The sequence below is a fragment of the Eschrichtius robustus genome, chromosome 1, assembly GCF_028021215.1.
Source record: "Eschrichtius robustus isolate mEscRob2 chromosome 1, mEscRob2.pri, whole genome shotgun sequence".
Taxonomy (NCBI): domain Eukaryota; kingdom Metazoa; phylum Chordata; class Mammalia; order Artiodactyla; family Eschrichtiidae; genus Eschrichtius; species Eschrichtius robustus.
In genome coordinates this window covers 150,944,600-150,970,871 of record NC_090824.1, presented here as the reverse complement: position 1 = coordinate 150,970,871, position 26,272 = coordinate 150,944,600, and the positions used below count along the sequence as shown (strand labels likewise).

General features: G+C 44.6%; 1 protein-coding gene and 1 non-coding gene across 3 annotated transcripts in view; both read right to left on the bottom strand.

The window, feature by feature from the left end:
• The window catches only part of IGF1R (insulin like growth factor 1 receptor), a 298,964-nt gene that overhangs the window by 123,683 nt on the left and 149,009 nt on the right, over positions 1 to 26,272 (bottom strand). The window lies entirely within an intron of this gene.
• On the bottom strand, positions 14,470 to 14,576 carry LOC137754339 (U6 spliceosomal RNA). Its single transcript, XR_011071816.1, has one exon. It is a non-coding gene; the product is annotated as a U6 spliceosomal RNA (small nuclear RNA).

Here is a 26,272-nt window from a genome sequence, read left to right as displayed (position 1 = left end):
CCAATAAAGATGTTAAAAAAAAAAAAAAAAAAGATGGAAGCTCCACGAACTGCTCAGCCTGGCTTAGTAACTGCTCTTCCTCTGTTCTTTGGAAGAGTCTGCTGCTGACCGGAGGCATGGGGGTGGGGAGGGGGTCTGAAGCCCTTACTCTTGTGTGATGGGCATTTGAAGTCGCTGCCAGGCACGTGATGCCAACTGTTCCAATTGGCTCCTGGTGACATCACTTAGTTATTCAACTTTGTATTTCAGCTTCCCCCTTGTCTGGGACTTCAGGACCTCACCAGGCCAAGTCATTTAGAAGAGAAAGAGAGAGGAAGAAGCATGTCTTATGGAGTCATGAAGTGTCAAACATCCTATGTTTAACCTCACCCAGTTTATAACAGAACTGGTGAGATGAAGGTTTCAACCAGCACAACCACCGTGTTAAGACTTTCCTCCTGGCACAAGGAGGGGGATGGGAAGAGGAGCAAAAGTTGCTGCTGAGCCCTGAATGAGTTAAATCGGATCAACTTAAATAAAAATCCTGACAGTTTGTTTTCAAGCAGGAAAACTGTAAAATGGAAACCACATGCAATCCTGTGCTGGAGCCGCATTTAAATCATTCACACGTCGAAAACTCAGAGAATGTTTCAAATTTAGTCAAACACTACCTCTCTTTCTCCACAATAAGTCATCTTAATTTATTTCACCTAACTCTACTGTTTTTGTGTTAACAATGTGACCACCAGAAGTTGGAGCAACTCCTTTCTGATTTGGAAAATAAAGCAGTTTGTTCTGTTTTTTTCCATCTTCTATACAGTGGGTGACCACACAGGTCCCAAAACAGTACAGAGAGTTCAAGGATCTGGTGCAACATTATTAACTTTTTATGTTCAACACAAAGCAAAACGCTTCCTTTTAGGATAATGTGTTTAAAAAAAAATTAACAGGCTTTACAAACCCAAACCAATGAGAAGCCCAATGACTCACCAGCTTCCAATACCCACAGGTCAAAATGCATTTTAAATTTTAAGTTAGGCTCACTGGGCTCTTGTAAGACAGGAACTCCTATCACTCTAGAACTTGATCATCGTGTAGGAAATGTAGCCACATTAACCAAACATACAAAGGCCTCAAGACTAAAACATGCATATGACCCCAATCTTGTACTTACTTGCTCCCTGCCGGAAACATCACCAAGAGATGCGTGAACACACTCAGGAGAACTTGGCCCTGGCCTGCAGGCCAGGGGTAGGACCAAGCCCCATACTCCATCACTGCCCTGGGCGCAAATCTCAGGAAGGCAGGGCCTCAGGAAGGGTTTCTCTCTCAGGGCCGTCTTTGCTATGGAACACTCACTATAGAAAACTATTTGAGGGTGGCTCAACTGCTTTACAACAGTTCTTGCAGAGATGAAGGGAATTTTCCACCTTTCTGAAGGCCTGACATCTTTTTTTTTTTTTTTTTAATCTGTTTTATTTATTTATTTTTGGCTGCGTTGGGTCTTCGTTGCTGCACCCGGGCTTTCTCTAGTTGCGGCGAGCGGGAGCTACTCTTCGTTGCGGTGCGCAGCCTTCTCATTGCGGTGACTTCTCTTGTTGTGGAGCATGGGCTCTAGGTGCATGGGCTTCAGTAGTTGTGGCTCATGGGCTCTAGAGCACGGGCTTCAGTACTTGTGGCGCACGGGCTTAGTTGCTCCGCAGCATGTGGGATCTTCCCGGACCAGGGCTCGAACCCGTGTCCCCTGCATTGGCAGGTGGATTCTTAACCACTGTGCCACCAGGGAAGCCCTCTCTTTTTTGTGATTGCACTGATCTGCTCTACCCAGACTTTCTTGTCAATTATTACTTATCATTTATAGAGTAGTTCATATTAGCAACATACTCTGCAAATATTTTTAGCACTTCATACACCCTTTGTAGGTTCATGACTACCTGTGGTGGGGAAGGGAACTGAGTTGGTCTGGAGTTGGAATTCAGAAGCCACTGTGAATGTAAACCTGTGTGTGTGTGTGTGTGTGTGTGTGTGTGTGTGTGTGTGCGCGTGAGCACATCTCTCCATGTGCTAGGCCAGTAACTAATTCCCTTCCACCCTATGACACTTCAAATCTTGGCCTATTGGTCCCAGGCATCCTATTCCTAAAGTTCCTTGCAGATATCAAAGCAAGCAAATTTAGTAGTTTGAGACTGAGTTTCATGAATAAATCAGTAGCACTCCCATCACTAACGAAGGTCAGAGAGCTACATCTCATTTCTCTGCCTTGGCTTCATCATCTGTGGAAAAGAAGTCATACTAGGTGTCAAAATATTTGAGGCATCTTAGAGTACTATGCACATCTAGCACCTACCTTACCCATAACTCAATTAGCTAGCAAGCCACCCTTTCCCCTTCCACTCCCTTCCAAAATGGTTACATATCCAAAATCCAGCAAGGAAGGGGCCATGATGACTATGTATTCACGATTCTGTTTTATTCATCTAAATTCATGGTCTACTGAACATTAACTTGCATATACTTTTAGCAAAATTAAATATTTTAAGTTCTAAGCCTATAGTAGATCAGAAGCAGCCAATTTTAGGGAGTAAGGCTGGAGGCAGTGATAAAATCAGTTAGAACAAAAGCAACATGAAGAACGCAAAGAAAAGGCAGCTATACAAAAGCCAACACAGATCTCAAAAACCAGGCACTCACAGGCCATTTACACAGTGCAGTGCTTCTCACACCAAAAGTTGTCAAGCACACTCTTGGGGGCTTGAGAGTTTCCCTTAATAATTTTCATTTTGTTTGTTTTCATTTTGAGTATGATCTATTTTTCTAACTTCTAGTTCATCTATTTAACCTTCTTAGAATTTAGTGCTGCAATTTTAGCATCAGCATTTACATCAAAAACACACTGGAAGCAGACTGTGTTATTCTAGTTGTTGTACACCAAGAGGAAGAGAAAAGGTGCATTTAATATACGAACACGTGTTTACATACCCATGTAAAGACCAAATTATGTCATGGTGCTGTGTGTGAACTGAGGCTCTTCGATACTTAAAAAGAAAAGCTACCTGAAATGCCAAAGGGAGGCATCCCACAACTCAAAGGTACTCATGCCTTTGAGGTCAGTTATTTATTCACATTCTAAGTGCTGATTTGGTTTCAGCAAAGTATCACCATGTCACGAAACTGATGTTTGGGTTTGAATTTTGGGGTCTTATCTGCATCTAATGTGTACGTTTATTTAATTTATAGCTATAAAAAAGATCCAGAATCATAAGACATTTATGCCTAGTTTAATGATTGTAGTATTTAGGTATCTCTATAGCAGAGTAATTCATAAATGAAACTGAGGGGCAGTGAATATCTTTTACCTTTAAAGGGGGTCTCAATTGCCACAGATGAAAAACTCTACTCTGCCCACCTGGGAACTTCACTTTATTATCTCATCAGAGAATGAAGCTACTTTCACAGTGATGACCTTGCGTACTGAGAAAAGTGAGATTATGTTCATTATATTCTCTTCAATGCAAGCACTTAAAAATGTCCTTTAGAGATATTTCCTTTAAAAATAATTATTTTAATTGTGTTGCTTAAAAAGGATGACTCTTTCACTACCCAGGTAACTCAGTTATTAATTATATAATTAAAACTTTTCTTCATATTCTTGGAACGTTCTGCTGTTTAGGACATACTTCTGTGATATGAAGGTACCCGTGTATATGCCTTTTGATGAGCAGAGAGTAAAGCTAAATTTATACATATATGGAAATGGCTTCAGCAAGTCCCTAGTTAAACAGGGCCAAACTGAAATATCAGCTAGGGGTACGGAACTCATTATCTGTGAGGGAGTGTTGATGAGCCTCAGCCACACGCTGAACAGCATAAAAATCAGGGAATTTAATCTCTGGATCGACGGCATTGAGAGAATTTTACAGTAAATACCCAAACATCAACCACATGGATTCTACATTTTATTCTACATGTTTTATTACTTATCCATCCATGTTATTTTTATGATGCTTTTCAAAATAAACTGCAGCCATCAGTATATATCCCCCTAACACTTCAAAAGGCATATCATTAAGTAGGGTTTAGTATGGTTTCATTTTTTTAATTTTTAAGGTACATTCACATGCAGTGTAACGCACAAATGTTAAGTATATATTTGCTGATTTTTCCCAAATCCATACACTTGTGTAACCCAAACCCTTTTCAAAATTTAGAACATTGCAATCATGCCAGAAAGTTTCCTCATGCCCCTTCCCAGTCATTCCCTACCCCAACTCTCAGATGTAACTACTGTTCTGATTATTTTGCCTCACAGATTAAATTTTTCTATTCTAAAACTTCACATAAATGAAATCATGCAAAGCATAATGCCTCTTTCACTCAGCATGTTCTTGAGATTAATTCATGTTGCCTGTATCAGTGGTTCACCCCTTTTTATTGCTGAGTATTCTCTTGTATGAATATGTCAGTTTGTTTTTTCCATTTTCCTGTTGGTGGACACCTGGGCTGTTTCCACTTTTTTTTTTTTTTTTTTTGCTGTTATGAATAAAGCTGCTATGAACATTCTTATACAAAAAAAAAAAAAAAAAAATCTCTCAGTGTGGTCTGTGGACCCCTGGGGGTTCTGCAGCCCTTTTGCCCAGGTCTGGGAAGGCGGGGAGCAGGGGGTACGAGATTAACCAATTTTCATAACACTGCGAAGATATTACTTGCCTTTTTCACTCGCACCGTCTCACGAGTGTACAGTGGACTTTTTCAGTGTGTGATGCTGATAGCAGATTGAATGCGGAAAGAGATATCAGAACCCAAATGAATTCTATTATGCCAGACATTAAAGAGATTTTGAAACACATCACCTCTCTCCTCACTACTTTGATGGCGGGGGATAAGGTTCCCCCCCCCCACAAAAATATGTTTACAGGTAATGGGTTTATTATTTTTTAGATGAATTAATAAATATTTTTCACCTATTCAATATTACTTTTTCATATGGTAAACATCAATAGATATAACTCACATAAACAAAAGCTCTCTGGGGTTCTCTCAATAATATTTAACCAGGTAAAGGAGTCCCAAGACTACAGAGTTTGAAAACCCTTAGATCATTTCATCCTTCCTACAAGGGCAGCAACAGTAGATGATCCCAAATGCTGCCTTCATCCCTGACTGCTGAACCCCACACTCCGATATCCAGCTCCCTCTTAGCTCTTCCCCTGGATGTCTAAGAGGCATTTCAGACTCAGCAAATGCAAAACAGAGCTCCTGCTCCTTCTACACGCTTCCCAAACAGACCTGCTCCTCCCCCACTCCCCTTCCAGCTCAGGAACCAACACCTCCATCCCCTGTTCTATCCAAGCCAAGAAGTCTCTGTTATCTTTATTTTTCTCCCTCCATTCTTCATATTCTATACATTTCACAAATCCCCAGATATTCCTAGATCAATTCACTATCAGTTGCTATCACTCTGACCCCGAGGTGATCAGGGGACAATTTTGCCCCACCCCACTGACCCCCATCCCCTTCCCAGGCACATCTGGCAATTGACTGTCATAGGGAGGGAGTGCTGGTATCTAGTAGGTATAGACTAGGGATGCTGCGGAACTCGCCACAATGCACAGGACGGCCCCCCAGCCAAGACTTATCTGACCCCAAATGTCACTAATCCCAACGCTGACACCCAGCTTAGTCCAAGCCACCTGTATCTCTCCACTGGGTTATCCCAATAGCTTCCTCACTGGTCTTACTGCCCCTCCCCCGGCTCTGGTCCATTCTCCACACAGCAGCCAGAGTGATTGTTATAAGATATAAATCAGAGCGTGTGTGTTTCTAACCCACCACTGGCTCCCTGCTGCAGGTCAAGTTAAGTTGTCACTCTTGCCACAGCCTACGGGCCCCACCTGCTCTGGCTCCTGCCTACCACTCTGGTCCATCTCATAACTCAGTGCTATGGACTCATTGTACGAGTGTCCCCCACCCCCATTACTATGTTGATGCCCTAACCCCTGCGTGACTGTATTGGAGTGGCCTTTGAGAAGGTAATTAGGGTTAAACCAGGTCATCAGGGTAAGGGCCTGATACAACAGGATTAGTGTCCTTATAAGAAACACCAGATCTCCCTCTGCCATGTGTGAACACAGCGAGCAGGCAGCCATCTACAAGACAGAAGAGATCCTTCCCCAGCACCCAAACATGCCGGCACCCTGATCTCAGACTTCCAGCCTCCAGAAGTGTGAGAAATAAATGGCTCTAGTTTAAGCCACCTAGGCGCTGGTATTTTGGTATCACAGCCCAAGCTGTTTAACACACCGTTTCTTTCCTCTGCCAAGTTCCAGCCTCCTGGGCACCAGTCTGCATCTGCTTCACGGCTTTTTGTTCTTGCTCTTCCCCCTTAACGTCCCACGGCTGACCCCTGGCAACCACCTTCTCAGAGAGGCTCCCCTGACTCCTCAGCCTAACACAGTACCGCCCCACCCCCAACCCAGTAGAAACCTATTCCATCTCATTCGCTGCTATATTGGGACAGGACACAGAGTAGATGTTAAGTATCAGTTAAATCGATAAGTAAGTGAATGGACCTGCCTTTGCAGGTTTCAAACTTAAACTGGGCATTTCCAGCCACTCTCTGAGCCTGGCCCACTCCCACCTCCCAAAGAAAGTCATCGTGTTTGTGCCAATCTCAGGGTCCTCTGGGGACCAAGTGGGACAGGAGAGAATAATTAATGGTAATATCTACAGTGAGTAGTTATTCATATTTGTTCACTCCGGGGAGCATCAAGTCTCAATGTTACGTTAAAGCACAGGCCTGGGGAAAAAAAGCACCCAGGCCCAAGGAGATGCAAAGTTAGTCCCCAGTGTTTGTTATCTGCAGCCATGGAGTGAGGAAGGATATGTGTCACTTCAGTAAGGCTCACACGCAACTTCTCAAGGGCCCAGGCTTGAGCTGCCCCAGAAACCTAAAGCAACTCGTGGAGGCCAAAGAGGAAGGGGAAGGCAGATGGGGAGAGACCCGCCAACCAGGATCGACGTCTGTTCTTTCTACCATACTCCATACACACAGGTGTTTCTGAATTACTGGATCTTTGAAAAGGGCGGTCTGCACACAAATGCAGTATGAAGAATGATGATTCTGTGAAGGAAAATGTATAATGGAACAGTAAACACACAAACTCCTGATGGCCTGCTATGGGCAAGGTACCAATCAGCTCTTGGAGTTATTGGTCGGAATTTCAGGGAGAGTCCTGAGGAGGGCTGGGCGCTCAAATCACAGATGGTCAGGGAAATCAGTGAAAGACCCCTGATTAGGCTCAGGGAAGCTTCAGAGGGAGAAGGGCATGATGAACGCCACAGGAGAGAAAGGCAGATGTTTCAGAGGGGAGATGAAGTGGGCACAGGCAGGAGGGCTGTTAATTGTTAGAACATGAATTCCAATCGGAGAGGACTGGGCATGTGGGCTGGGGGGTCAGAAACAGCGTCTCAAGCAATGCCCGTTGTGCAGGAGTGTGGGACACCCCTTTGCAGGAGGGGAGAGCAGCCAGCTTCGGGATGCACACCGAGGGTGAGTGGTGATGCTGCAAACATGTTCTCGTTTTCACTAACATTTAGTTAAGAATCAACACAACAGGTCCAGACTTCAGCCAGCGTGGAGGGAGTGTGGGCAATAGTACAAGAAAGCATCAAAAAGTCAGAGGGACCGGAAGGCTCAAAGGGAACAGAGCTGCCTCCCATCAGCCTTACGTAGGGGAAGGTGAACCCTCCTCTCATTCCTGTGACCAAAGCTGTGGATGCTTTGAATTTCACTGCCCCAACACGCGGGATCACATAACACTCTCTCCTACACACTGAGAGATCCGGAATGGATGGCACAAGAGGTGAGTCTCCCTCCCTCCCACTTCCCCACACACCCAACCTCTTCCAAAAACATCAAATCTTTTCTTCCGTAAATAATTGCAATAGGATGCCGTAGCTTTTCCCAAAGAAACAATAGCTGGATTGTGCCCTGTTTGCCATGGGCCCAGCCCAGCGCACACAAAGGCCTGCTTTCACGGGCTGGGCCTCTCTCTGCTGCAGAAGAAGGAAGAGGAGAGGGGATGGGGGGAGAGAGACTGCATTTTGTCCTGAGGTGCTCGCGGACTAGCTGTACAAGTGGAGTGACAACCACAGGAAGGAGGCCTCCTTGGAGAGTTCCCAGAGCTGCTGCTGCACTCAAGAAACAGCTGGTCAGGGGCAGCAGGGAGGCCTTCTTCCCTGGAGCTCAGAGGTGAGGAGGGGGGTTGGTGGGAGGGGGCAGGAAGGGCTGACAAGAGGACATGTGACGACTCTTTCTGTACCTCTCTCTGATACATAAGACAGTCCTGGACCGTTGGCCTACTCCTGGGCCTCACCAAAATCACTGTGCCGACCCATCCCGGCCCTCCCCACAATGTTCCTAAGTAGCTCACCGAAAGCACAGAAAAGATTAAGACAAAGACAGACTCTAACAGAAACTTGAAACCGGTAAGGAGCCAGAGACTGGACGGGAACGTGTGTGGGTCCACGTTGATTCTGGCCCTTTGCAGACACACATCTGCACCTGCCTCCTGCCCGGTCCCCTAACAAATTCTGTCCAATACTCACCCTGCAGAAGGGCCGTGGGAAGTGCATGGCCAGTGCTTTCCTAGTTCAAAGGACCAAAAATGCACTTGTCTTCCCTAACAAGCTGACAAAACTATTAGAAATGGTTTTGGTCGTAAAGCCCACCAATCAGAAAGAAAAGGGTATTTGAGTCCTTTATGTTAGCTAACAAAAAATAATTTATGATAATAACTTATCAGAGATACTTTAGGATTTTAGAGGTTCTTTTAAGGGCCACAGTTAAAGGTTTTATTGGTTAAGCAAGACAAGAAAAACAAATCCTTCTTCCTGACCCTCCTGGAGTTATCACAGGTCACCACTTACAGGGCAACTAAGAGAGACAAGAGGGGCTGCATTTCAGGGGTGCTGGAGGTGAGGGTGGGCAGATGCAAAGTGCCTTGAATCACCCACACACACAAAGATACCATATAAACACACCGACACCTTCTGGAAAGGATGAGCACAAAAGCACATTAACATGCTGCCTGCCATTTGGAAGACTGGTCTTGTTGCTCTGCCCAAACATAGGGTCTATGAGTGCCCGCTTCGGGGAAAACAATCCTCGAGGAATACTAGCCCTGTAAAAAATGAGAAACATTCCACCCAAAGTGAGTATCAGCTTTGGAAGGGGGTGGGGAACAAGACCTATCCAAATTTCTTCTACTTTTCACTTGCTTGCCAACTCTGGCAGCGGAAAGTTTAAACAGGAGTATCCTCAAATGCAATTTCCCTGTACCTTAGATACTCCACTAATACCCCAGGATTTTGAATCATGCATCATCTAAATGCAAACCTTAAATATAAAACCACCCCAAAAGAAAATGTCCTTGAATATGGTGATGATTTCAAACTCTGGTGAATAATTATCCTGGATTTCTTACCTGCAAGGATCTCCCATTTTTGTTTATCCTCTCCAGTTCACTGTATCTTCAAACAAATGGATTAGCGAGTATTTTCTGAGTGGCTATGACTCAGAAAATACTCTTAGCACTCTCCTTCCCAACTCACAGTCACAATACTGTGTGTGCACAGTCCACCACCCCGTAACCTCCCCTTCAGGGTCTCCCCCTATATTACTTACCCTGCAGTGCAGGCTTCATCCTCCACAGTCTCGAAGCTAAATCAACAAGCCAACTACTACCCTTCTTTCAAGAAGAAAAGGCATGTGTTTATTTCTTCCCTTTCACTTGTGCCTCCTAAATCCTTTGCCTTAGTCCCAAACCAGCCCTTGGGATACTGGCAACGCGTAACACCATTCAGAAGAGGAAGATCACCCTGTAAAAATGGCACGATAATGCCTCAAACAGACATTTCACGGCCTTCTAGAACTATAGAGAAAAGATTTTTTTATTCCTCTAAATAAATAATAACATAATAAATATATAAAACAGGCTACTCATTACCTCAGTGTTCGTACATCCCATCCAGCTATTATACATGAGCACTACTTGGTTAACCCATGACTATGGAACATAAATACATTCCTGAGGTCTGTACATTTTTAATTACCTTCAAGTTACTGAACCAGCTTAAGGGAAAAAAGAGAAAGCAGCAGTAGGAAACCACTTTTTCATTGTGTTTCAAGCCAGGTACAATTAAAAAATCATTAGTTCAGTGTCAGCCTAAAGTAGAAACAAACAATTACCAATAGAACATTACATATTACATTTACTTTTCATTTCAAGTAGCACAGTTCTTGTCTGGGAAAACATAAAGAGCTATGTGTAAATAAAATATAAGATAAACGAACGAAAAATTCTTAGGGGATCTGACTCGCTGAAGACCATGAACATGAGAGTGAAAAATATAGCGATATAAACAGAAGTGGCTCAAAATCTAAAATCATTAAATAAAAATCTTTCCCATTTGGAGTTCATAGCCGAGTATGTGTTTGTATGAGTACGTGTTTAATGCTCCATGGACCTGATGAACAGAATTCTAGTATCTCAACCACGAAACACTTGGAACCCGATGCCAACATAAAAGCAAAGCAAAAGTCCTCTGAGCTTCAGGGAAAATCATTTATAAATATTCACAGTTATCTACTTTACCGAGAGATAGATAGACTAAGATCAGAATTCGCAGTCCCTGCATACAGGGAGAATACACCAAATGCATAAAATATAAACATGCATAGATGTCCAAGGCCATTTAATTTAAGGAGAAGTTGGAGCCCCACATAGCAACAGATTCTGAGGCACCAGGTTTCACAATAGTGCCCTGGGATGCCAAGAAAATGATCCACATTAAAGACAGCAAAGTGCTGTTAATCAATAACAATTAAAGAGAAAAATCTAAGTATCTTGCACTCTGAGAAGGGAGCTTTGATTACTTGGGAAATCAACTCAAGCAAAAAACTTCTGTTCCAATGAGGCCAGACAAATACAATGCATACAGAAGATGTCTGCATGTAGACAAGACCATGGCTATGATGGGATCCATTCTTTCAATGTGAATTTGTCTAGTCTTTCCAGGAGGTAAGTTCAAAGCCTGTATACACTTTGCTCCCCAAAGCTGCTGCTGGTCAAAACATCTGAGACGCTTCTTGAATTTGACAATTCTGGCTTCCTTGACCTCACCGGTGCAATCCTCCACCCCCAAGACAAAACCCAAAACATTCCTCAGTCCTGCTTTATCTCCCCTCTTCCATCTTTCTACCCATCTTTCAGAAGGAGGAGGCCACAGTCCCTGCCTCTGCTGACAACTTAACCACTGGGCCATCCAGGGTGTGCTCCTTCAACTAAAATGGTTTTGCTGCCAGTGGCACAGTCATCCACTATAATACCTCAGTCTCCTAAATAAGGAAATACCCCCTTTGGAAGTGTTTTGCTCCCTCTCCTTCTATGGCAGTTCTCTCTTGTTCCTTCTTTTATTTCTTGTTGCAATCCTTCTCCATCCCTTCTCCTTCATTAAGTCCTGAAGTCCTCCAAGGGCCTAGCCTGTGAACTTAAGTGACCTACCACTGTTAGTAGCAAGGCTCAGGCCAGAATCACATCTTAGAACCAGCCAGCCATGCCCTGGGTCAGCTTACCCCAACTTTTTTCTAATCAGGACCCCAACTGAACTTCAAAGCCAAAGCCATCGCTGTACCCAGAGCTGGCCCATGCAGTGTGCCTTTAATTCAGACCCTCAGGACGTGGACACAGTGACATCATGTTGGCTGCTGGCCAAAAAGAGAAACTGGACAATTAGGACCCAAGACTAGCTGTTTATATCAAGTCCTCAATGCATTCCTTCTCATCCCTTCCTTTGGTATAATTGCAATGAAAGACTTCCCTTTTACAGTTAAAAAAAAAAAAAAGAAACCGAACTCATATCACCCATGCCTAAAACAGCCCAGATGTGGCATTCAAGGCTGGGGAGGGGCATGTGGTGTTAACGGGACACATGACACCCACACAGGAGAGAAACCAGGGCAACCAGGAAAGCGAGTCAGGCATGCAATGGTGAGCTTCCACACTGGTGCTGGGCAATGGGCATTAGGGGCATTGCCAGTTGTGTTTATACAACATCAAAACATGGAGAGCTAAAGAAAGACGCTTGGCACATCTGGAGAGTTTGTGACATCAGGCATTAGGTGCCTTAAAGCACCTGGTTGCCACTAGCAATGGGGAGGGAAGGGTCCTATTTAAAAGCTGGAGCGAAAAAACAGCCTAATCGTCTCTATCTCTGTTCTCAGTGTCCACGTTGGAGAAGGGTGTGCTTAACCTCTCTGGCAGAACAACTTTACAATAGCATTATCCTTCATATACAGCCATGATGCCTCGGGGTAATTCTCTTCCCCCAACCACGCTCAAGGACACAAATCCGGCATTTCTGATTTGGGGAATCATTTTGAGGGTGGTGTGGATGGCCAGTCAGTTTGGGGTTCGCTCTTTGCGCACAGGACAGTCAGCGAGGACACTCCTCATCCAGGCTTAAAGCGCTCTTTGCGAGGACGGCGGCCCTCTGCCGGGGCTCACAGGGGCAGCTGTAACCCAGACGCCCCTCTCTCTGGTGTTTGTTTTGATAGAGGTTCATTTATGCCCAAGACAATGCCTGCCCTCTTCTCTCTGCTCCCAGCAGGAAGCAGTGGCAGGGAGGGGGGCCAGCATTGTCACACAGCTTCCAATTCACACAACCCTGTGACCACAACAATGAGGCTTCAAGTGCCACAAATAATGAGCTGCCCACTGGGAGCAGGAGAGGGGGACAGGGCAAGGGAGACAGCACGTGCAGACCTGGGGCACCAGGTAGTAGGTGCCCAATAATCACCACTCCACTCTCAGGGCTGGGCACAGGGACCCCACCTGCCTCCTCTTGGGTGGCTTGGGGACAGAGGTGTAACCAAGGCCCCCAGGGATGACAAAGCCTTTTTTCCCCTCTTCCCAGTTCATTTCTCTTACCATTTCCTCCAACTAAATGAGCAAACACTCAGAAAAAACAAAACAAACAAACGAAAAAAAAATTAACGCACACAACATGCTTAGTGTTCTAATTTACACACAGTTGCACAAGGGGCAGAAAAGTCTAATTTGAATCGACAAAAAATGAACAATATCCTTTAAAATACAGCCGGGGCTGGATGGCTGGGAGTGAATGAAATGCATTACCCAACCAACTGCTGCTGTAACACAAGCCCTCTCCTCCCCCTCCTGGGCCTCATTCATAAAAAGCCTGCTTTGCCTCAGCAGCTGCAGGAGCCGGACTGGATTTGCCTCCGTGTTTTCCAAGACAGAGGGAAAACAAATGAAACAAAGAGAATCCCTCAGATTCCACCACCGAGTCTGCCTCCTCTAGGGAAGTTTGGGCTGCTTCTCTCCGGTCGCCAGGTCTGTTCCCCAAACAGGCGGAGGGCATTCTGCAGAGCTGCTTGTGGGGAGCAGGGCTAATGCTCACACACCCAGTGTGTTATTAAAGAAATTCCCATCTGCTGAGTCACATGCCATATCTTTCACCACCCTGCTATTTAAAAGATAATAATAAAAAACAAAAATCGAAGGTTCTTCCTTGTTAGTAAATGGGGGCTGTCAGTTTATCTAAAGACTGCCGAATTGGGGTAGAGGTGGCAACACATTTCCAAAAGAGGTGGAATTTTTAAATTGTCCACTTTTAAATTGATAGCACCATGCTCAAACTTTATACAGCCATGGTAGAAATCTTAGGAGGTTTTGTACAACTTTAATTCTTAATATTACTTTTCAAATTTCCAAACACACCAACAATTGATATGCTGCATCCTGGCAGAAGTCCCCCGAAGTCCAACCCTTTGCCATGGCTCCCCTCCCAGCAGAGCATCTTTCACCACCTCCCAGGCCCAGGGAGGCTGGTTCTTACAAAAGAACAAGCCTCGCTCAAGTACACAGTCCCTTAGGAAAGTCAGAAATCACCATGATAGATGGGAGGCTATCAAATTTTTTAGACTCAAAACCCTTCTGCAAAACAAGGCCTGAACACAAGAGCATGTTCTAATTTACCAGGAATCGTTTTGTTTTTTTTTTTTAAACATCTTTATTGGAGTATAATTGCTTTACAATGGTGTGTTAGTTTCTGCTTTATAACAAAGTGAATCAGCTATACATATACATACATCCCCATATCGCCTCCCTCTGGCGTCTCCCTCCCACCCTCCCTATCCCACTCCTCTAGGTGGTCACAAAGCACTGAGCTGATCTCCCTGTGCTATGCGGCTGCTTCCCACTAGCTATCTGTTTTACATTTGGTAGCGTATATATGTCCATGCCACTCTCTCACTTCGTCCCAACTTACCCTTCCCCCTCCCTGTGTCCTCAAGTCCATTCTCTACGTCTGCGTCTTTATTCCTGTCCTGCCCCTAGGTTCTTCAGAACTATTTTTTTTTTTTTTTAGATTCCATATATATGTGTTAGCATACAGTATTTGTTTTTCAAAAATATGGAACGCTTCACGAATTTGCGTATCATCCTTGTTCAGGGGCCATGCTAATCTTCTCTGTATTGTTCCAATTTTAGTATACGTGCTGCCGAAGCAAGCACACCAGGAATGGTTTTAATGCAAGAATTAAACAGGAACAGAGTGCAGGAAGAGGAGACAGGAATAAAACCATTCTTGTTGCCCTAATACCAGAGCTGTCTTCCGGTAAATTGAGATATAAATTCTCTCCAGAGACAAGATGATCAGAGCTATTAACTGGTCCCTTCTCGGCTCTTGCAAAACAGAAGTAGGGTTTCAAAATCTCAAATGGCAAGGGGTGCGGGGGAGTCTGCTACATTTCCAGAAAATCCTAACTTTAACACTACCATCCCTCTGTAATCCCGCCCTGCTCATCAGGGCTGGGGCCCAGGGGGTCACATTCCTGCGTGCTCCCCGCCACTCCCTCCCCCACCCCCAGACTACAATAGAAGCCCTCAGTGCTCTTGTGCAGTAAACATTCATTGCTACCACATTCTCTCCCCCCAGGAAGGCCTCCCCCTCCCACCTTCACCCAGGGACTGACAGCCAAAGAAATGAGAAAATGATGTGGAGATAGCAAATGAATCTTGTAAGATACCTGGTCTGTAATTAAATCACAATAATTCTATAACCTCTTCAAAGGCAACAATGTCAAGATAACAAACTGAGAGCAAAATAAACAAGTCTTACAGAAATTACACCAACCTTTATAAAGAGATTACCTAGTGGCTGCTGCCCGGATTCCACAACCATTTTTTTTTTAACTAGTCTCAGACCTTCTGACCATAGTGTGGGAGTTCCCACGTAGAAACCTGCAGACCTGTGGTTCTCTATGTATTTTCTGTGACCATGAACATGCTTTACAGGTAAGGGGAATGTACCCATGATCATTTTTTGAGGGGGCCCATGGAAGAAGGAGATAGATGAGTCATATAATGGATACAGATTTAGTGAGATTTTAATACCTAAATTGTCTCTGGCCCCATTCGCAAACAACTGGTAATCATCAAAATGTTTCTTAAGCCCTTGGGTGTGGGCATGGTTACCCAAAGACATGGTAACTTCCCTAAAGGAACAATAAAATACACCCTAGGGCGCACATCAATTAATCAAGTTTGGCCCTAACTAAATGTGTGGTATAGGGCAAGATACCTTATAAGCTCTCTGTCCATCAGCGTCCTCATCTATAGAATGGATATAACAATGAAGCTGACTCTTGCAGGGTTGTCATAAGGGCTGATACAGAATAAGTGCTCAATAAATATTAGTTGCTGTTGCTAAGTAGTCACTATGTCACCTCACCCCCATCTAAACTCTCTGCTGACTTTCCAACACAGAGAACAAAATCCTTTTTTTTCTCTGTCCCACGTGATGATTTAGCTGTGCCCACCCTCTGCCCCTCGCTCATGGGCTCCAGCCCCACGACTGTCTCTTCCTCTTTCTCTGCCGTCCCATACGCATCCCATATGCATCTGCCAGTCCTGTTGGCGCCTTGGGATTCCAAGTGCATCTCCCAACAACCTTCACCATTATCCTGGTCTAAGATGCACATTCTCTGCCCTGGATCATGGCAACTGCCACCTCCTACTGGTCTCTCTGCTTCTGTCCCGGCCCTAGAGTCTACTGTCAACACAGAAGCCGGTGTCACCCCTCTGCTCAGAATCCCGCCATCTCCTGTCCCAGTCAAAGCCAAGGTCCTCACCATGGCCCCCTGCCCTCCAGCCTCCTGACTTTCCTGCAACCCTTCCTTTAGGTCTCTGCCCGAATGCCATCTCACTAGAGACCCCCTCTGAGCACCCTACAGAAAAGAGCACCCCACTCAGCACAGCCCCCAGCCCGCCCTGATTTAACAAAAGCTCCATGAAGGCAGAGACTCATCCATGGCTCTATTCCTGTACCGAGAACAGCGCCTGGCACAGGGCAGGTGCCCAGAGAGTGTGGGGTGAATAAACAGCCCTGCTCCCCACATGCACACCCCCCAAGATCGTCCCCACATTGGGGCCTTTCCACCTATGGTCCCCTGCCACCACATCCCCATGTCTCCTTCTGGCTGACTCATACTCTCAGGGCAAACGTCCCCTCCTCCGAAAGCCCTTCTCTGAGAGTCCAACCCCAAACCCCCCCCACCACCAGTTATTCATCTATTCTTGCTCACAGCACTCATCACTGTCTGACATTGTGACTTGATTATGGTCTGTTTCTGCCACTAGCACGTTTCCATCACTGGGCCCTCAGTGGCTGCAACAGTGCACCCGAGCACCTGGCCTGTGTTTCTGAAGAATGGTGGTGCTTGTATTGATGTTCTTTACAAAGGAAATCTGGGAGCGGGGCGTGAGGGCCTATCCTTCCCCGTGCCATACACTCCGAAAGTTCTTCAATGCAACACCTCTGGCGCCTGCAAACGCCTGCCGGCTGATGGGCTCCGTGGTCGCCTGCAGAAGCACTCAGCAGCTAAGAGGTTATTTGTGTGCAAAGGAAAACAAACCTCAGTTACTAAATAACAGCTCAACATCTGTCACCACAGATGAGCAACTCTACACACAGCCAATGATCCTGCACGGCATGACCTGTCCAAACACCAGGTGTCAGCTCCGCTTCCCCCTGAGCGGGCTTGAGTGCGGTCATCACAGCTGCCTGAGGACACCGCTCAAAACCAGCGCCCCGACTCCAGCGCCCAGCCCCCTGGCCTCTGATGCACTCACTGCCTGCGCAGCAGAGACATCAGGTGACTTCCTTGAACAAGAAAAATCGCCCGCAAGGCCGCAGGTGGGACTTTAATGGTGCTGCTGTCGTGACCTCGGGGAAACCAGGACCACAAAACGTGACTGTGGGCACTGCACACATAGGGCGGGGGGAGAGCCATGGAAGATGTGGGGGACCCACTCCAACACGAGCACCCCGCAAACGAGGTGGAAGCAAGCTCACCCACCCCAAGAGACCCCGGGCCCCCGGCCTTGAGAGTTAGATGCACCGTCAGAATTCCAACAGGATTCATTAGCGAGAGTGTTCAAACAAACCCAGTGTGAACACGCACTCAGCAAACATTGACTGGAGCTTTGGTAACGGAGGCTCTGTCTAGGTGCTTGGGAGACATGGGGAAGAAAAACAAAAAGATAAGATCCTTGCCCTTGTAAAGCTTGTGTGGGTCTAAGGGAGACACAGACAGAGAAAATATACGAAAGACTTAATTATTAAGTAAGTTAAAATCATATATTAGAAAATAATCAATGGAGAAATCCAGATTAAAATCACCAATTACTAGTCACGAGACCTCAGCAGCTCAGACTGTGGATGTGGGTTTCAGAGACATCTGAGAAGTTATGCTATTTGCCAGACAAATGTGTTCCCATTGTAATCTAAACTGCAGGACCAAGCTATCTGTGTTGCGCTTGTTCCCTGCAGGATTCTCAGCTCAAGAAGAATATCAGGCACAGGTCAGAGGCTCAGCAGCATTTGCTGAAGAAATGAAATGCTCACCACCAAGTTCTCACTTCTGTGACAGAACCTCCCAAAGGTGAGGGAGGGCCTGGGCTTTTACAACAGATCCCAAACAAAACCAAACACACACACACACACACACACACACACACACACACACACACACACAGAGGCACCTTTACCTCTCCTCCACCCCCATCCCAGGGGGGCACAGGAAGGTCCACTACAACCTGCCAGCACAGTGCCCAGCACAACACCTGGGCCCCACAGTCCATGTCTCCTGCTGGCCACCTCTTCCTGGGCGGGGGTGCTCACGGACCCTGTCCAAGCTGAGCCCTGGGCCGCCTGCAGGGCTACACAGTGGAGCACAATCCATCCACGAGGCAGAGATGGATGAGTGTGCAAGCACTGTCCTTCAATACCTCCAGTATTTCAGATATCCAAAAAGTACATTATAAACCTCAGTGGTGATCTAGTTAGCTTGTTTGCAAAAGATAATTTAAATAGGTGTTTCAAATTACTAGGAAGAAAGCATGACCAACACAAAGGCATGTTCCATCTAAAAGCAGCAGTTCCCAGGAAATAGCATTTGTAAAATATGCTTATTAAAGTTAGATCATTTCTTCAAGAAACATAATTCTAACATAATAATTTGAGTTTTGTAATTTTTAACTTACTAATACATGTGGGTATGTTTTTTAAGACATAAAGTACATGACTATTTAACCAAGCCTAGAGGGCAAAGTTAAAATAACACAGCATACAGGTTAAAGTGAGCTTTCTTAATGGCTCTTTCCTTTCCCACCCTCTTTCATCCCACTTTTAGAAACTTCAGTTAAATAAAAACTTACCTTTTAGCTATTTCCTAGATAATTTACAACTGCTATAAAACATTCAATTCTTTTCCCACTACTTTATTACTTAAGGAGTTGAGGGTTAAATGTTATTAATTTTCACATAATTTAGTGCTTATACATCAGCAGATCCAGATTCTTCCTTAAGCCAACCCACAGTGAGGTTAAGGTCAGGGAAAGATTCATGACTTCTGGTCCAAACTGATAGCAACATTAAGGTATAAACAATCAGGCCATAGCTTAGAAGAGAGCAGAGAAGGTCACAGATTACACGGTGCTGACGTCTGCACAACAAGGTTGAAGACTGAAGCCCAAAATGATGAGGGTCAAGAGGTGAGGGATTCTTGCTTCAGGGAGACACTAGGCACATTTTCCAGTTGAGTTCGCAGTGAATCAAGGTCACTTGGTATTGTGTTTCCCGAACTACTGTAGAGGAAAGGCTCTGAAATGATTCCGCTTTGAAGTTCACGACTGATTTCGTTACAACCAAATGACAGCAAACATTGGCACAGCAGTTGCACATAAAAGTGCTTCAGAGGACGTTAGCTAGGAAACGGAACTTTTTACAGACAAATCAGAATGTCACTTATCTAAAGGAGACGGTTTGTTTACTAACTGATTTTCAAGTCCATTTTGTGAATAAAAACAGTAGTTGGCCTATCCTGGAGAACCACTCAGCTGTTAACAGAGCTGTGTGGGACATACACGCTTCTTCCTCTACCTCTGCTCCCTTCCTTCTCCCACACAATCCACCTGAGCCCCACCGCGGGCATCTGCTCTCCACTGCAGACCGTAGCCTATACACCCACCCATATTTAGGGAAAACCATCTCAGACAGCTGGCACGAAATCAATGTCCACCTGAAAAGTACCTCTGAGAGCCATCTAATAAAGTCCAAAACCATGGCCATGAATACCAAACTGTGGAAGTCTAGACTGGTTTTTCTAAATGAGACAAGGGAAGTACTCCGTGTGCAACATCTTGTAAACCCACAGCTGTTGAACAACGTCTTTCAGTCACAGAGCTGAACGCAGAGGAGACAGCCATTTTCACAACAGCATTTCTTTTCTGGACGGGAATGCATAGGGCGCTTGTCATGGCCATTACATAAGCACTGAGATCAGGTAACTTACCATCGTGCACCTTGCTTCATCTCAAAAACTAAAATTGTGCACCTAAAGTCACCCTCATTTTGTGCCTTTCTGCAAAAGTGAAGCTATTAAAATCTGAGCAAAAGAATAAATACAAATATTTCAGAACATTCTACCTTTAAGGGTCCCAAAGATTCAAGGGTGTTCCCTCTTAGAATCGTTTTATCTTCATTGAAATAAAAGGGTCTTAATATAGTCTTTTTCCTACAGCTCTCTGGGTGTAAATTACAGACTGATGTCAATGAAGTGGAAGAAATTTGAGGAAAAGGATGTTTCTTTCATAAAATATTATGCATCAGAGTATACATTCTAAGCTATAAATATTTAGCAAGGGGATAATATGACATATTTACTAATATTTCTGTCAAAATAACAACATCTAAACTGTCACTTTAACAAGCTACCTTCTCCTTGTGTTTTAGTATAGAGAAGTGTTGCTATACAATCTCTTTTTAAAGAGAAACATACTGCGATTGCAGCTAAAACTGGGAGTAACCTGGGTCCGTGACTTCAAGGGCAGAACTAAGCCCTATTACTACAGTGATAACAGTAACAGGAGCATTTGATTACGTATGGCTCTCCCTAAGCCCTGAAACATTAGAAGGCCTCCATTTTCATTACAAATGTTTGAAAATGCTTTTAAAACGGATTCATTTATTGACAATATAAGGTTTTTTTTTTGTTTTTTTTTTTAAGTACTTGCGTTCCTTTCCTAAAAGGGAGACATTTTGCTGTTTGTTAATTTTCACATCTGTCAGCAACTGACAACTGGATCTGTTGAGCAACCATTTATTCTTTTTGACAAAGAAACTTCATATAAAATTGGAATGGAATTTTATGATCAAGTGCAAGAGAATCTGGAGCAACTTCACAGATGGTAACATCTAACAGTGCACAGACCCCAGAGGTTCTCGTGCAGTGGCCCTGGGGAACAGGCCAGCCTTTGTATTGGTATAGAACAGACAGGCCTGGAGCTTTTCAGGAGGAAAAAAAAAAATCAATACAGCAATATACAATGGCAGACAAAGCTACATGTGCTTACAGGGTTTTAGCGCATAGAAACATCCGGTTCAAAGGCTTGTTGAACTCAAATCTGTATCTGGTCTGTCACAAGCAACCCACCACCACCTCTCAAAACATCAACTCTTATTGAACACACAAAAAATTCTGTGTTTAGGCACAGAATATTGGTACAAAATATCCAAAAATGAAAGTGAACTTTTCCAAAAGTAGAACCCAGTAAATTCAAGGAAACATCCAATAATTAAGAGGAATAATAATTGCTTAAAATTTGGTGTTCGGGAATTTGGCCTCCCACCTGCCCCCATCTAGGGATGTAAATAAAAAACACTGAAGTTATAATGTAAAAAATATATATGAAAAGATCTTATAATGTGCGCCAGCCATAATCATCTTAATATGGTAACCTGTGTAATAACTTCCCGCCAGGATTTAGCCTTTGATGGTAATGGTCACACATCGACAGCTTTTACTTTAAAAGCCTCTTTCCAAACAAATAGACATCAAATCAAAAAGCACATTTTAAAATTAGAAAGATTTTGCTAATTTGTCTTCTATATTTCCAAAGATGAATCTCACTCAGAAATCTCACTTGTGGGTGCTCTTATCTCTCAAGATACATGAAAATGCCTCAGAAATGCTTAGTTCATATAATGATGGGTATGTGTGTGGGTGTCAGTCATTTTCCCTTCTCCTGAGACTAAGCAGCTACCATTTGAAGTCTCCAATTCCACCCCCACCCCCCACATTTACAATATTCTACCAATTAACACTCATTTGGATCAGCAAATAAACATTGGCGGGGGGGGGGGGGGTTGGGGCGGTGGGGGTGTTATTGTCAGCCCTTCATACCTTAAAACTGAAAGAAGTCAGGGGGCTTCCCTGGTGGCGCAGTGGTTGAGAATCCGCCTGCCAATGCAGGGGACACGGGTTCGAGCCCTGGTCTGGGAAGATCCCACATGCCGCGGAGCAACTAGGCCCGTGAGCCACAGTTACTGAGCCTGCGCGTCTGGAGCCTGTGCTCCGCAACAAGAGAGGCCACGATAGGGAGAGGCCCGCGCACCGCGATGAAGAGTGGCCCCCACTTGCCGCAACTAGAGAGAGCCCTCGCACAGAAACGAAGACCCACCCAACACAGCCATAAATAAAGAAATACTTTAAAAAAAACAAAAACAAACAAAAAAAAAACTGAAAGTCAGGAAGGCAATCTGACTCAAGAATTCTACAGGAAGTGAATTTGGGGATTTTTAAGGTAATAGGGAGGACAAAAAAATTTTTCTCTGAAGCGCCTGGTTGGCCCTACCAAGGGGGAGAATTATATAAACCCTACCCAGCCTCTTCCACCGAACCCCTTGCCAGGTGAGGAGCTATGACTAGAGTATGCACAGAAGTCATTCGAGCAGATTTCCACTCTGCCAACGTCTCTCCTTCCACCTTCTGCTTCCCCAGCAAACCACACCACTGAGACCCTTCACTTGTGTTTGTGTAAAATAACAGGCACCTGAAATGTGCTACCTTCTCTTTGTGCATCATCGCTGTGCATCAACAAAATACTGACTGTGCATATCATTAACTACGTCACGCACGCCTGTGCATTTTAACTCATTCTAGCACCACAACTCTGTTTACTAAAATACACTCAGCGTTTATTGGTCACACAGCCTTTCATCAACTTACAACTTAAAAATGGGATCAGACGATAGGCGGTCTTTTGTGGCTGGCTTCTTTCACTTGGACATTGTCTCCAAGATCCATCCATCCATTTTACTTTTTATCAGGTGGCAAAATGGTTTGTCGATCTATGATATCAATGCTTTAGGTGAGAAAACTGTCCTCTTTCACAGCCCACAAGTCACACGTTACATGGTAGGTGGTCATAGATAAGGACTTAATGTTTGAACAGATCACCGCTCTTTTTGGCTTATTCTTATACAAGTAAAATTTAATAAAAAGCAAACTGCTTACTAGGTTTAATAATAAGTTACAAATAAGTTAAAAGTCAATTATTAGAGGAAAAGATACAAAGTAAGTTGGTTGTTGCTTTTTTAAGTCTTTTGAGATACCACAGTAATATGTGTTGCATTTGACAAAGGCATAGCAGCTTATAATAAGGGCAACCACACACATAAGGCTTTCCTGGCACCACAAAGATGTGATTTAGGCACTAAAAGAATATATGTTAACATTTATTAGTCAGTAGTTCATTAGGCATTGTTAAGTAATTTCTAATCAAGAATCTATCATCATGGACCCATCTGAGCAGGCACCAACAGGTATGAAAACTTTCAAGGAAATTTTGGGACAAGCTTCAGTCTCATGAAGGCTTGCACATGGTTTTGTATGTGACTATAATTACCTGGCTAGGAGGCATCAAGAATATAAAAAAGGAAATGATCTTTATGTTTACCCATATTATTTTCTGCTTTTGTTTTAAGCACTATTAAGGTAAATGAATACACATACTTAGGGTAGTAAAAACTCTATAATTTGATTAGCTTGACTATATGATTCAACATGAAGTGAAAGAAAAACAGGTTTTATAAGATGGCAGAAGCTTTGTACTTTGTTTTCATGTTGTTAAATACTGTTTCCTCTTACCTCTGTGAGGGGAAGACTCTGATCAGCCCCTTCTCTGTTTTCCCCTCAGGGCATAAAGAGAGGTCCTACAGAGGGAAGAGACCAGGGAGGCCAGCGGCTTTGCTGAGCCAATCAAAACTGCAAGGCCCAGGGCTCCAGGCTCCCGGGCCAGCGTTCTTGCCAGGCCCCTGGACAATGGCTCCCTGTTCCACCCGCTGCACCACAGCACCTGTGCACGGGGCAAACTGCACTTGAGATAAGCTTCCCCAGATGTGCTTCCATGTGGAAGTTAAGGTTTTCTATGCAGGTCTGTCACAACCCTATCGAGGGACAGGCCACCTGGAAAAACAAGGGGGAGAAATGATCCCTGACGGCTCCGTCACATGCTTCGTTTAAACGAAAGAAGTGATGATCTTTCTAGGCAAGGATACGGGTCACCCGGGTGCCCCCTTCACTTTGCACCCCGCTTCCCCTGTGCACTCAGACCCGCAGCGTCACAGCACACGCCGCACCCCAACATGCACACTGAGATGACCGAGCAGGACGCCTCCGGTGCTGCCAAGACTCCTCCTCCAGGCACCTGCCCGGCCCTTCCCAAACCCAAGTGGAACAGAGCCTCCTGCTCCTTCACAGAGTATCCTCACGGGGCAAAGTCCCAGAACACAAACCATGGATACTCGGCGGCTAATATGCATTTCCTCTGGCTAAGTCACAGATACTAAATGTTGGCGGATGAAGTGTACCCAGAGCAACTCAGGGCTATTTTCAGGGTATGGACTTTCCTTTTCCTCTGAGCTCCAGGAGCAACCCCCCATGTGCTTCCCCCTCCTCATTCTCCCTCCAAAGGTGCTCCCCCTGGGACTCCCCTCCTCATCAAAGTGGGAAGACCCTCCCAAGGCCACAAAAGAGCCGCTGGGTTACATTATGGGTCTTGGTCACAGGATTTAAGAATGTGACCCTGTACAGCCTGTTTTTTCTCCCCCCTTTATTAAACTGTAAGATCATTCAATGAAAAAGCCCCTTCCCCAAAGAAAAAGTTCAAATGGCAAAAATTTAAAGGTCCACTTTAAGTCACGGTTGCATTTAATTACATTTAAGAAATGGCATGTCGCCTTCCTTGTAAGGTATGGAATTTTCATTTTTCAAATGAAAGACAACCCATCCTCCAAGGAGAAGGACTAAATGAGGAGCAGGGAGGTGGTAGGCAGAGGAAGGACGAACCGGAGGCTTCAACCACAGAGACTGAAACCGTGACCTTTGCTTTTCTGAGAAACATACTACAAACATAATGAAAATGATTACAGTATAAATTAAGATTATGGATTTTTGCCTTAAAAAAAAAAAAGTCTAGCCAGCTGACATCAACTTTATCGCCCCCGTGGTTCCAAATGGAAAAAGCGTCACAGATGCAATTGTACAGCCTAGAACAACGAGTTCTTGTAAACAGTGTAAAGGTTTTTTTTTTCTTTCAAAGATAAATAAAGAAGGCATAACCTAGAAATAATATAACTACACAAAGAAAATACTACGCACAAAGAAAGAAGTTGGCAATCATGATCTGAGTTGGAATTTAAGGGTTTGCTTGTTTGTCTTTCCATTTTACAGAAAGGTAAATGACCAGAAAAGTCAACTGGGAAAAGTAAGCCATGAGCTCACGTGTTCTCTTCTGTTATAAGCAGGGTCTGCCTTCAGAAACTTTAAAAGGGGGCGGGGAGGGGGTTAGAAAAGAAAAAGAAAAAAGCCACTGTAAAACTAGTTTCTAAGTTAAAAGAGAAAATATTTAACTGACTCCTGAGCACAAAAATTCTTGAACCACTTTAATCGATTGAAATTGATGCTAGAAGTAACTGCTGAGAAACCACAAGGAATAAACATGAAGCCCACTGCTTTGCTGAAAACCAGGGAGATGTCAGGCAACGAGGAAAAAGGAAAAGGACAGAGAAAATGTGTTTTGCACAAGGATGAACAGAGCTGCTTCTGCACAGCCTCCACGCTGAGCGGAATCATCTGATGGAGCCCAGAGGACAACACCACCCCACACCACCCTCCCGCGGCTGTCAGGGCTCTGCGTGGGCAAAGCATCCTCAGGGAGTCCCGATCAAGGCCAAGCAGTAAACAGTTTGAGAAATTACACAAAGTGCAAAGTTGACATCATTATTTACATGCAATCAGGAAAAAGATCCCCTGACAGAGGGAGACTTGCATTAGATAAATGCCTTAAAAATCCTTTAATGGAAGAGATGCACATACTATGTAAACAGACACTGGCACCTCTGACTAAAAAGCACCCTGGAAGAGTGACTGGGCTCAGAGCACAGGAAGAGAGTTTGTAATGTAGAAGACAGCAGGACAACTCTTCCCTTTGACCTTTCACTAGTCCTAGCTCATGACTCAGAGATGGTGGCTGTCCTCCCCACCAGGGGAGGTGCCTGCATCTCCTCCTCCAACGTCGTCAGTGTCCAAGAGGCTCACCTGAACCCTGGGATGAGGGCAACCGCAGCCCCCATGCAGGTTGCTTTCTAACTTTGGAAGTGGCACAGAATCTGATGCTTTCTGATTAAAATCTATCCATTCAGAGGGCATATCAAACATCTGCTCCCGCACAAGGCCCCTCAGTCCAGCATCAGCACATGCAGGTCACCCCAGAGTTCTTCACTAACCTACAGCAGTCACTAAACCAGTTACCAAAACCAAAAAAACTGCAAAAGAAAAAGAAAATCCCTAGCCATCACTGGAACA